This window comes from Manis javanica, chromosome 5 (assembly GCF_040802235.1).
Source record: "Manis javanica isolate MJ-LG chromosome 5, MJ_LKY, whole genome shotgun sequence".
Classification (NCBI taxonomy): domain Eukaryota; kingdom Metazoa; phylum Chordata; class Mammalia; order Pholidota; family Manidae; genus Manis; species Manis javanica.
The window spans coordinates 121,907,357-121,920,136 of NC_133160.1; positions in this window are offsets into that span (position 1 = coordinate 121,907,357).

The window sequence follows — 12,780 nt, forward strand, 5'->3', positions numbered from 1 at the left end:
TGCTTCTCACTCCCTCACATTCACATTCATGTTTACTTGACTTAGATTCTACAGCCCACTAGTACACTTGCTTCCTTATGGATAATTTTATGCCCATATCCTTCGTCCTTCTCTCACACTTAGTAAACAAATCCCTATTTCTCTATGTGCTTTTTCTCCTTAACTTTAAAGCTAAATGTAAGTGGAGAAGAACTTGCAATGATGCCAACTCATCTCACTTAAATCATAATCAGTAATTGTAAGCAGAATGTTAGTGCTGCCTAACAGTTAAACCCCATTTCCTTAGCTGTTAAATTTCCTTTCTCTATTTGACTATTTCACACCTTTCTTCTCATCACACTTCCAACAAAACATCTATCATTTACTTCAGCTAATAATGTGCTTCTTCTTTTTGAAAATAGAAGGTGTTAGAAAAATCATCCGTAAACTCATACTACGACTACCATCCTACCTGCCTCTGAATCCATATGCTTCACTCTGGATGGACTGTCCCTGTTCCTGTATTAGATCACTTCTACAGTCTTGCCCTGAATTCTGTCCCATCTTCCCTCCACAAGGATATTATCCCATCAACTGTCACCCTTTTTTTCTGAATCATCATTTTTTCCCCCTTCTATACTGGATCATTCCCAAGAGCATACAAGTAGTTTCTGATATCTCTTGTTTTAAGCAAGTAATGAATAAAATCTTCCATAACCTCAACTATTCTCCATTTTTTATCCCTACTATTGTCTCAAATTCCTTACATTGTGTCTACTCACAATGCCCCACAGGAAATCAACTAGTAATCTATTGTCTTCAATGTCAATATCCTCTTGGTTCAAGAAAACATCTTATCCCAACAGAATTGCTGATTGGTTTCCCAAAATCAAGTCCTTTGCTTCAGAGTCTGTTTTACAAAACAGATAAGGTGATCCTTTTAAAATATAGGTAGGAACATATTTTACCCACTTTACTCAGAGAAAAATCCAAATCTTTATATGGTTTACAATGCTTACATGATGTAAACACTTCCCCTACACTCTCTCTGTTCTCACCTTAACATTTAAAACAATCTTCTCTTCTGAAGTTACTTTCTGCTTGATTTTTCATATAACTTTTTCAGATCTCTGTTTACATGTTTATTATCATCTGGGCCTTCCTGATCATAATATATAAGACAACATCAACACTTCTCTCTTTCTTGGCCTTATTTTTCTCTGCAGGACTTCTCATTCCCTGATGTATTATTCATTTATTTGTTGTTGGGAGACATTTTATCAGTCTTAATGCTAAAATCCCTATAAAACTGTCCGGGATAGAAATATAAAGTAAAAATAGCATCTATATTAATATATAAATAATTATAATAATAAGAAACATCTTTAATGTGAAAGCTTCAAAAACTCCTTTTTTCCTCCAAATCCTTTTTTTTGTATAAATCAAATTCAATAGCTATGTTGATAATTTTTCTTATACCATGGCCTGTGGAAACCAATGTCCTTTACAAATTAGCCTCTTTGTTTTAATGTTTTCCTGAGATGGCCTGTACTCAGCCTCAAATCTTCAGACTGTGAGGTTTAGCTACCTTTAAATGCTAACATGTTGGGAATAATTTTATATAATATCTGTCATAACAAGAAGTTCAATAAACTAATTTTCACCAATATACCTTGCACTTTGAAGGTTCTATTCAATGTGTGAAATCATTCTTTTCAAAATGTTTGTTCTGATTTTTGACACGAATTGGGAGCATTTGATTTGGTTTATATTTTGAGCCTCATAACTTTGGGGATTGATTTTTAAAAATTCTCCAGAAAGCAGGCTTTATTCTTTTCCTTAAGATGACTTGCTTTAAAAAATTTTTAATAATGAACCTATTTTAACTTATTAGAGTAAAGGTTTTTTTTTAATGACAGAAAATGTATCATTTCTTCATTCCTACTGTTTAGCAATATTTGTGCTGCATATAGTAAGTGCTAATTAAACCATGTCTAGAAATTATATATTTCTAAAAAATGGATTTTCTGTGTCATTCAGTTTTGCATTTCTTCATTTGCTATTGAAGATCTGTATAAGATTTTATATGTGGTTTTATGTGATATTCCCATCTACAACAATTATGTAAAAATATACCTTTATTTTATAGCTGATAAGCTATTATGGTTAAATATATTAGAAACATTTTAATATTTCATGCAATATAATAAATACAAAATATATAAATAAATTCATATCACATAAATTTCCTAGATATATATTTTTTACCCACTTTACTCAGAGAAAAATTCAAATCTTTGTCTGGTTTTTATTTTACCCACTTATATATATATATATATATATATATATATATATATATATATTAAAATCCTTACTGTACTTGGCCTTGATTTTCTCACTGAAAAACTAAAACAGAAAAAATTGTTTTAAAGTTCTCTTCTAATTCTAAAATTTCATTATCTCAAAGCACAAAATATCTAAAAAGTTGTTCAGTTACTTAGGGCTCCATTCCAGTACATATAATGATTGTCTCTTCTGTCTCTCTCAATGTCTCTCTCTGTCTGTTATCTTTAAAACGAAGATGAATACACCATCTATTTCATGGAGTTGTAAAATTTATGTAACACTTGTAAAGCACACTGTATAGTACTTGTCACAGTGTAAGCAAATCATAAATCTTAACTATCTAATTAAATGTATTACATTCCTTAACCTCCTATTCTATTGTTAATTTTCATTCATCTATTATTTCAACAAAATTTATTGGATTGCTCTCCACTCATTTATCCATTCAATAAAGTAATCCTTATTATATTCTAGGAAGATGGAAGACAGTGAAAAAAGAGACAAATGCTCAGCCTTATGATTACATTTGTTGAAGATGACAGGCAATAAACAACAAACACGTGAGTAAATTATTTAGTGTACAGGAGTTGTGGGTACATAGGAAGGAGAGAAAGAAGAGCAGGATAAAGGGAATCCAAATTCAGGGAGAATAGAAGACAATTTTAAAGAGTGATAAAATAGGACAGAGTAATAAGTTGACATTTGGGCAAAGCTTAAAGGAAGCAAGTAGTTAGAATCCATGTGTCATATATTTACCCATACTTTTAGACTAGATCATTTATTCTGGTAAGAACAGATTTTTAAAAAATATGATTACACTGACAATGAGATTCAGTGTGAGGATCACCTCATCCAAGAAGAATTTTATGACCTCTTAGAGCATGTTGGAGTCTCTCCTATATGCTTCTATCTGCCTAGGGTATGCTGGGTTTATGTTGATTCTCATTTTAATTACTTTAATAAAAACAATTATTGGTTGATTAGAAATTGTTATTTACCGATTAGCAATCAACTGACTTAGCTGATACCTGGGCTTAAACTGCTGAAACCAAATAATGATACATAAAATTTTGATCAAAACAAGATGATTTGTGGTTATCATTTGTATATTTCTATCACCAACTGTGAAATATTTACATTACATTGCAGGCAAACTACTTTGAATGAAGAGAAAATCCCATTAAACTTTGTTAGTCACTCAATCATTTATTCACTCTTCCTGCCCATTCTTCTTTTCAAATATTTTCCCTTATATATTTGAGGATCCCCTGCGTGCTAGGAATGGCTTTAATAGTTGGGGATACCAGGGTAAATTGGTTTCTGAGCATTCTACACTTCTCCCTTCTGCAAAGAGGGAAGCTTCCATCCACTTTCTAAGGCTAATCCTGAAAATCTTGTCTAACTTAATTATTGAAGGAACATAATTAATAGTGTAGGAGTTCAGGGCAACATATGTGATACTCTGTTATCTATAGAATGTAGTATGAGCCAGATGAAAGAAAACAGCTTGACTAGTAATATTAATATGAAGTCAGGAGAAAGGTCTTATTAACTCAGTCACATTTCTATGCAATTCAGCAGCTTTTATGTCCACAGTTGTCCAAATTGAACATATGGTATGTTGTTCTTGTATTGACATCAATTTAGTCATTTGTAATTGTTTTAAAAGAAACGTAAAACACCAGAGCTATAGAGTTAGAAAATAAATGTAAAAAGTCTCATGCTATTTTTCTCCCCCAGACACCTAAGTAACATGAAAGCATCTTGTACATTCAGTCTGGATAATAGTGCTAAAGATTGATCCCTTAGCAAATTAAAGCCATTTACAATGGACTAATTACCTTCTCTTCATCCTGTTTTGCTATTTGTATTGTACAGTTACATATTTTTCTCTAGTTTAAAATGGCACATAACTTATTTCTTATCTCCTTAAAGTAATAAAGAAAAGTTAAATACTCATTGTAGATAAATTTTCAAATTTATTTTAATTGGTAAATCAAAGTTAAATTATCCTGACTAGATACCAAAAAATAATGTCTTCCATAGTGGAAAAATTTTTAAATGAATAACATTTTTGAAGTTAAATATAGTATTAAATAAGAATTCCATAAATAAAAATTATACAATTCAATACATTTCCAGCTGTATAAATATTTTTATGACTAAAAGCAGTAAAAAAGTTTTTACAATAATTGAAATTCACATGTATTTGCCAAAAGGATAATGATTATTGTGATTGGTGAGATTCTGGGTAAACTTTCTTTTCTTATTTTCCCAATACTGTTTTCCATAATACTGGAAAAAGCATAGATTTTGCAACACGCAAGAAACCTGTGTTTAAACTCAATTCTGAAGGGTATTAGCTGGATAATATTTGACAAATTTTTAACCTCTTAGGGATTCAATATTTTTATCTACAAAGTGGGAGTTAAAAACACCCACCTCATTGGATTATTGTGAAAACCAGTGGTATGACTTTGAAAATTGCTTCTACTTAGTTTAGCACAAACAGAACAGTGGCAGAGTTAACAAAAGGTTAAGAATTTACAAATAGAATTTAAATCATTTCATTTTTAATTCAAACATATTTTAAAAAATATCTCTAAAGTTACTAGTCAAGTACCAGAGCTGTCTACTATTTTACTCTATTATGATGATTCTATGTTATTTAACTTCATTTTAGAGATGAGAAAAGTGAATCTCCAAGGGATCAGGCAACTTGCCCATAATAATCAACTAATTAGTGTCCAGAACTGACCTTTTTAATCCAAGTCTCTCAGACTTAACAATTCATGCTCTTTCAACAACCTCTTACTGAACTATGTAGTATCAGCATCACTTAAGAAAACAATAGTAGCAGAAAAAAGGGTTCTCAAATATGTAAACATTCTGCAGACTCCACTATCTCCATGATCATATCTCATGTCTGCATAATTGCTACTGTTGTATTCACATTTGTAGGTAAGTTTTGCCGCTTGCATGTTTTCAATTTTGGTCTTAGGCTTGTGTCAAAGCTGTTAAGTAATCCCCAAGAGAAGGTAGTTTCCAGGTCTACTCACTACACTTCAATAGTTTCAGTCCATAAAGAATGGACTAAAATGGGTTTAGACAGTTTATTACTCAAAGCACAGTAACCAGCATGAGCTCCATGTTTGTATCTCTCTTTCCCCAGGTCTCATGGGGGTGATGTAGAGGCGGTCCCTGTTGTATGTGTGCACATGAGGGTCTGTTCCACAGATGATGATTGCTGAGATTATAAAATCTCCAAACTTGTAATTGCTAGCAAATTTGTCCTCCCCTTCAAATAGTGGTATCTTTCATAACCCTGGAATATAAGCAAGGGAGGCAGGAGATTTTCTCCAAGATTGTTATGCTGGTTAAGAAACAAATTTACTATATGCCACAGAAAGAGACACTATTGTAGCCTCCAAAGCTGTTTGCTATGCAAACATCCCTGGAAAAAAAAAGTATAGGACAAAACCTGTTACAAGATATGTAGAAACATCATGGAAAATTATCCAATAGGAGTAATGGGTATCACTGTCCAGTTCGCCTCAGCGTGGGTCTTAACAGTATTTTAGGTCATTTGAGAATTTTCCATACTGTGCACTGATCCCCTGGTCTGGTTGGTTTTCCATGCCTCTGCTACAGATCTACTTCATTCCTTTCTACACGGAGCCTATGGCAAGCCTATTAACTCAACTTAGGTACCCTCCAAACCCCAATTAGGGTCTGGAAAGTGAAATCCTGGCTTGCTCTTTGACCAACCATGATGTACTTCTTTATTGACTTTGGCATGGTCACTGCCCGAGGTTGGGGTAGGAGCAGCCTGTGAGGTCACCTCACTGAAGAATCTACATGCAGATACGAGCAAGAACACTTTATTTCTGGGTTATGCTTAACCTACGCAACACATCTTCCTCTTATCAGCTGAAGGCCCAAAGGGGAGATCAGAACCTAACTGACTTCATGCCGCTGCTCCCAACTCTTTTCCCCACAATGCACTAGGAACGGGTGGGTCAAGCTTTGTGTTTCAACTTTAGATCATTCATATGCCAAAATAGTATATCTGTCTCTCTGTTGGTCTTACTTTCTTTTCTATCTTTCTGTCTGTCTGTCTGTCTATCTATCTATCTATCTATCTATCTATCTATCTATCTATCTATCTATCTATCTATCTGCTATCTCTCTCTATCATTCATCTACCTACCTATCTATCATCTATATATTTATCTATCTCCATCATCAATCTATCTGTTTACCTATCTATCTATCTGTCTATCATCTGTCTATCAAAAATGCTATTATTTACTCTCTCCTGCCTTGATATTTGTTTAAGGCAATTTGGAAAACCCTTGCTCTCTTTTATTCTCTACAAAGCCTATCTTTTGACCATACTGCCTTATACACAATCTTTTATAGTATATTGGAACCTTAGTATTATTAATAGCTTTTCATTTTATGTTTCTATGGTGATGATCCAAATTCCCAATCATCTCAACCTCAGCCCCAAATATTGCTTTGAGTGGGAAATATCACTTTCAGGACCACCATGACTAGCCAAGGCCCCATGTAACACTGAATAGGTTTCCCCATTTTGATAGTCATAGGTTTATGTCTGTCTCAACTGCTGTAGTCCAGAAATATTGTTTTTCATTAGCACTAGGGGTGGTACTGTATATATTGGGACCATTGTTTTGAGAAGGAAAAATAGATGCAATTCTGGAAGGAATAACTTATAGGGAAAAGTCTGATGGGAAGACTACCCTTTTGAATATACTATGGTTCTCTTCTATAGCTTCTTCTTGTTCCCATTCCTACAGCTATAGGCATGAAAAACAGTGATAAATTGTAAAAACTACATCCTACATTCTAACGCTTCCTACATTTAACCATTTGACTCTTTTGTTACATATTGGTTATGACCATACTCTTTAACTGTTAATATTACATATTTTAGTACACACCATGAAAATGAATCATTTCAGTCACTGAAGCAGTCATTTATTTTCAGCTGCCTAGCATTCATTACTATCCTTCCATATGCTCAATTTTATATCCATTTTTACCTTCTGCATTCAATTTCAATGTAATGAATACAGGCAATAATAATTTCAGACAATTAGCATCTCTTAGCAGTTTCAAACAAATCCCCCCCACTGCAGTTTGCATGTTACCATTGGGTCTTTATTTTCAAATATTCTGAAAAGATTCCTGAATAGTCCTTATCTTTGTTTTTAACTTTGGGGAAAAAATTGATAAAATATTTGCAAGAACTCTTGTCTAGAATTTAGAAGCCCTCACTTTTCTTCTAGTCTAACAATAACTAAATATGAAACCTTGGGAAAGAAACAAATCCCATGAAACTCTATTTTCTCAACTTTAAAGTGAGGTAGTTGAATTATACAGTCCTAAAATCCTTTTCTGATCTTTAATTCCATGATTCTTTCTATTTCTTATAATTACTTATACAAATAAAACTATAATTGAAACAAAAGCATAACTGTGAACAAAGGCTTTATAATAAAACCTAATTGTAATTGATTGGTTCATTAATTCATTCAGTAAATATCTATTGAACATATAATATGTTAATGGCAGATTTTTCCCTCCTGAGTATAAAGTAAAATGAGTGACACTCAGTTGTTGTCAGGAAGAAGCCCAAGTATATTTACATAGTGCAACTAGAAAGCACCTGTTATGTCCTACACCAGAGCTAAGCTCATCACCAAATTAATTTTTGAAGATGTTTTAGCCACAAAAGCAAGCATTCTTCAAAGGTTTAGTTTTAAATGGGCTAAGAAACTGTTTTCAAACTTTGACTGATCAACTAATGTATTCATTCAACAGTTGTTTACTGTTTGCATACTGTTCACAGGTATGATGCTAAATGTTGGTAAATAAAACATTAAAAAAAAAATCCTTGCCTAAGCACTTGCTCTTTCTGGAATCTTTGTATGATTTGACCTTGGAGGATAATCTCCCTGAAGATAGGATGAAGTGGGTGAGAGAACAGTGAAAGTCGTGAATGACTTCCAGAATTTTTCCCTGAGCAAATTGATAATGAAAGTGCCAGTTCCTGAAATGCTGAAGAGTGGAGGTTCTTCAGGGTTACAGGGAGGGAACCAAGGCTTCTCTTTTATGTTTTAAAGTTGAGAAGCCAGATATGTATGAAAGTGAGTATGTGGAATTAGCAATCGAATATATGAGCCTGAAAGTCTGGGAACCCACTGGGACTAAAGATATAAATTTGGGATTTTTCAGTATATGGATGACATATAAAATTATGAAGCTTCCATAAATTAACCTGGGGAATTAAAATTGACAAGAGATAAGAATTTTTTGTTAATCTGTGCATTGAGAAAGCACTGAATGTGTTACAAGTTTACAAGGATTAATAATACACTTTTAGAAAAAATGTATTTGCTCATACACTTGAATTTGATTTGAAAGTTAATTTTATTTCCTACATTTCTCTTACTGCTAAGCCTCATGGCATAGAATGGGAACTATTTCAAAGAGCTGGAAAATAAAATTGAAAAAAAATAAGAATTAGTGAATAACAGGTGGTAAGGGGGAGAAAAGGAAGGAATTTATAGGTCCCACATTATCTTTTATTTATCTACTCATTTGCTTCTAAGTGAATACCTCAAGTGCTTAGTTTCTTTCATATCATAGTTTTTTTGCCAATAACATTAAATATTTATATGTGAAGATGAACAGTGTTTATGATTTTCTTTTCTTTCTGTAATTTTCAGGAATGAAAAGAGATATTAGGAAATGAATTTTCAGTAAAAGATGTATTTTCTAGCTTATTAAATTGGATGAAATATATGCTTCTATACTTGCACTATAGAACTGGATAGGAGGAAAAGAGTAGTAAGAGTAATGGAAGTTAAGTCACAGGGATTGTCTAGACATACATCCATCTCATCCATCTGCATTGAAATAGTCACAGTTTCCTATACATAACTGAGACCTGCAACTATGGGGTCTTTGTGTTAGTACTTCGTAAGAATGACAGACTTGTAGACTTTTTTACAACTAGTATTACACTTATGCACTTAAGATATTATTAAATGTTCAGTGCCAAAGTTCAAGTAACCTATTAGGCTAGAATATTTCAGTGTCTTTAAGTAGATAGTTTATATTTTAACACTTTAATTACACCTTAAAAGACATAGATGCATACGTAGAGATTCTTGAACTCTTTAACAACCAGAAAATGTAAATTAAGGCTAAAAGTCATTTGAAAACCATTAGACTGGCAAAAGTTGAAAAGCTATATATTGCCAGATGCCATCCACAACATTGATCTTAGGAGTGTAAATGATAGAGTCGTATTTGCAGAGCAATGTCTCAGCAATTATTCTTCTACATTTTCCAAATAAATTATTTCAGAGACCCATAAAGAGACATATGCATGCATGTTCATTGAAATTTATGCAGGGAATCAATGAGTTGGGGGTGCTGTAGGTGTTCATCACTGGGAGATGAAAGGTAAAACTGTGCAAATGTAAGGATAGATACAAACATTGGAGCAATTAGAAGTAAAAAAATATAGATGTATACAAAGCAATACAGATAGCTTTAAAAGCATAATATGAAGTAGAAAGAAAGGGAAAAAAGTAAGAAACAATGAGAAGTATAACAAAAGATAATTAACTTAGAACTACATGTACATAAACAATTTATAAAATGCATGAAATACATAATTGTATGGCTGCCTTTTGTTGGGGGCAGGGAATGGGGTGGAGAAGGAAGAGGGTTCTGAACAAAAGAGAATCTCATATAAGCACTGGTAAAGGTATTAAAAAATAACACTGAGAGCCATAAACACATAGGAGTTACTTAAACTCATGGGACTTACTGACATCCTGTAGGGAAGAGTGTAGAGAGAGAGTCCACCCATAAAGCTCTGTAAAATTACAAATATTTAGATGGAGAACAGAGGATATGCTGCAAAGAAGTCTGAGGAATGAATATGGATTTATCAATAATACCTATTTACATAGTCCTTACTGTGTGTGATTTTTCTAAGTCCTTACTATAGTCAAAACAACAATATAAGTTAGCTAACATATCCTGATCATCATCCCCAGTTTATAGGTTTGAGAAACTAAGACAAAGGAAGTTTTCTGAATGTCAACACGATGAATGACAAAACTGGGCTTCAAACTCATGATTTGCTCCAGAGTTTATGAATCTAACCACTACAGTCTGCTGTCTCCATACTTACAGAGCAAAACCAGTGATATGGAGTCATGAACAAGAGAGTTTTCAAATCAAATCAGTGACTGGTGGGTCTGTGATCTGTAGCGAACTGAGAAGGGCGATGTGCAGCCGGGAAGGCAGCTGGATCACCGACTTGGTGATTTCTTAGAGCTCACAGCCCTGGGACTTCTTCACCTGCTCATCATTCTAACAATATGAAATGTTGAGTTAGAGGCACAAACTCAAAGTTTGTACAACAAATACAAATTTAATAAAAGAAGGAAATAGAAAACTAGAGCAAAAAAGAGAATTCTAGAGAATAAAAAGCAAAGCTGCCAGACAGCTGGGGCTCTTGACAGCAGATGGAGTGATGACACGGAGCAGTGGCAGAAAGGCTAGAGATCTCAACAAATGCTGAGGAGAAACCTCAGTTAAAGGAGCTCAGATAGCCTACTAAGGCTGTGAACGAAATGAGAACTGAGCCCAGAGCCACTGAAGAGCCTCTGAAGATATCACAGCACAGCATCATGGGTAATACCAGAAACTACTATTGTCAATTCTTAGTTATCAAAGAAAAGTAAAATTAAGTACAGTAAGCTTTCTAATACAAGTTAAAAACTTCTCTATCAAAAACAAAGGAGACTGATCTTCAGAATCAACCAGGGAGATCAAGTATCCACAACACAACACTCTCCACTGAAGTTATGTTGGATAAAGAAAGTATCATAATGAGTAATTATAGATTGCAATGATATGCTAAGGAGGGAGCACGACTTCTGTATGCATGGTGTAGATCTCTTCAATGTTCATAAATCATCATTCAATGTAGTCTTGATAGAAGCCAGAAAAAAATGCGAAGATGTATGAAGAGTTATTCATTATATAATATGATAGAATGTACTTATAAATTTGTAAAACAATGTTATTTAAACATCAATAAAGGGGAAATACTCATAATTTACACTGAAAGCTGAATAAGGATGCATGTGCAGATTAATTCCTAATTGGTTTATCAAGTGGCTTTGTTACGTGTAACTTAGATTGTATTGATAAAAGGAGTGGTACTTTTTAGAAGAAACATCATGTCATAAATGCAAACTTAACAATATTAAAAAAAAGAAAGCAGGTCTGATTAATTATAGGCTTCAGTTAGAGAAATATTCAAATTAATAAATTAATGAATGAATAATCTTCTGATTAAGAAAAGGGAAGGATGACCTAAAGAAAATTGTGTGGTCACAACTAGGCTCCACGGTAATGAGTATTAATTTTGATCCTTATGGATAGGAAACAATTCACAGAGAAGTAGTGGTTTTCAGGTTAGAATTTATATAGTTTAGGGACCAAGAGACCCACTGACACTGGAGCCAGACTGCTTAGCTCCAAATCACAACTCTGCAACTTATTAGAAATGTAACATTGCTGATATAGTTAACCTTTTATGCCTTCATTATCTTTAAAATAATTGCACTTAACTTTTGTCAGGTTACTGTGAATACTAAAATACCTACTGTGTGAAAGCACATAGAATAAAACCTGGCATGTAAATATTATTTTAAAATCAAACACAGACAGCAAGTCAGGTGATGGACAATTTTTGCTGCTCTCATCATTGGAATGTAGGCTTATGCCATTATCTTTATCATTAGGATTGTTTACATGACACATATTTCACACCAGCACACACATATAAGGTTTATTCCTTTACAGATATATATGTCTCCCAGAACTTAAATATAACCTTCTGGCAGAGTAACTTGGAAAGTCAAGGGGATTCTGAAAATTAGACAGATTACAAAGAGGAAAAATCAACAAAAACAATGACTAGATCCAACAGAGGCAAATAAAGGAAAACCATATGATCAGACCTAAGTCACACAATTCAAGGCAAACTATAAGTAGGCCTATATGATGCTAGAAATAATATTTAAAATTCCAGAATGTTGGACATTGCTAAATCTCTTCTGCAGATGATCGAATTGTTCCTAGAGACCATGAATGGGCTGACCCTGCAAGTGTAACTCATGTTTCTGTAAAGATGGAAGAGGATATAGAAAGGGAAGCAAGACTTGGTCTTGATGATAATAGTTGTGCCATTCATTCCTTTATTTTTACATAGAATGGTAATGTCATCAAATAAATCATATTATAAATGTCAAACTTGAAAACATTTTTATTATATCAATCCCAATGACAGAATTCTCAAAAGATTCCATTGTTGTAAGTTTTTTGAGCAGCTGT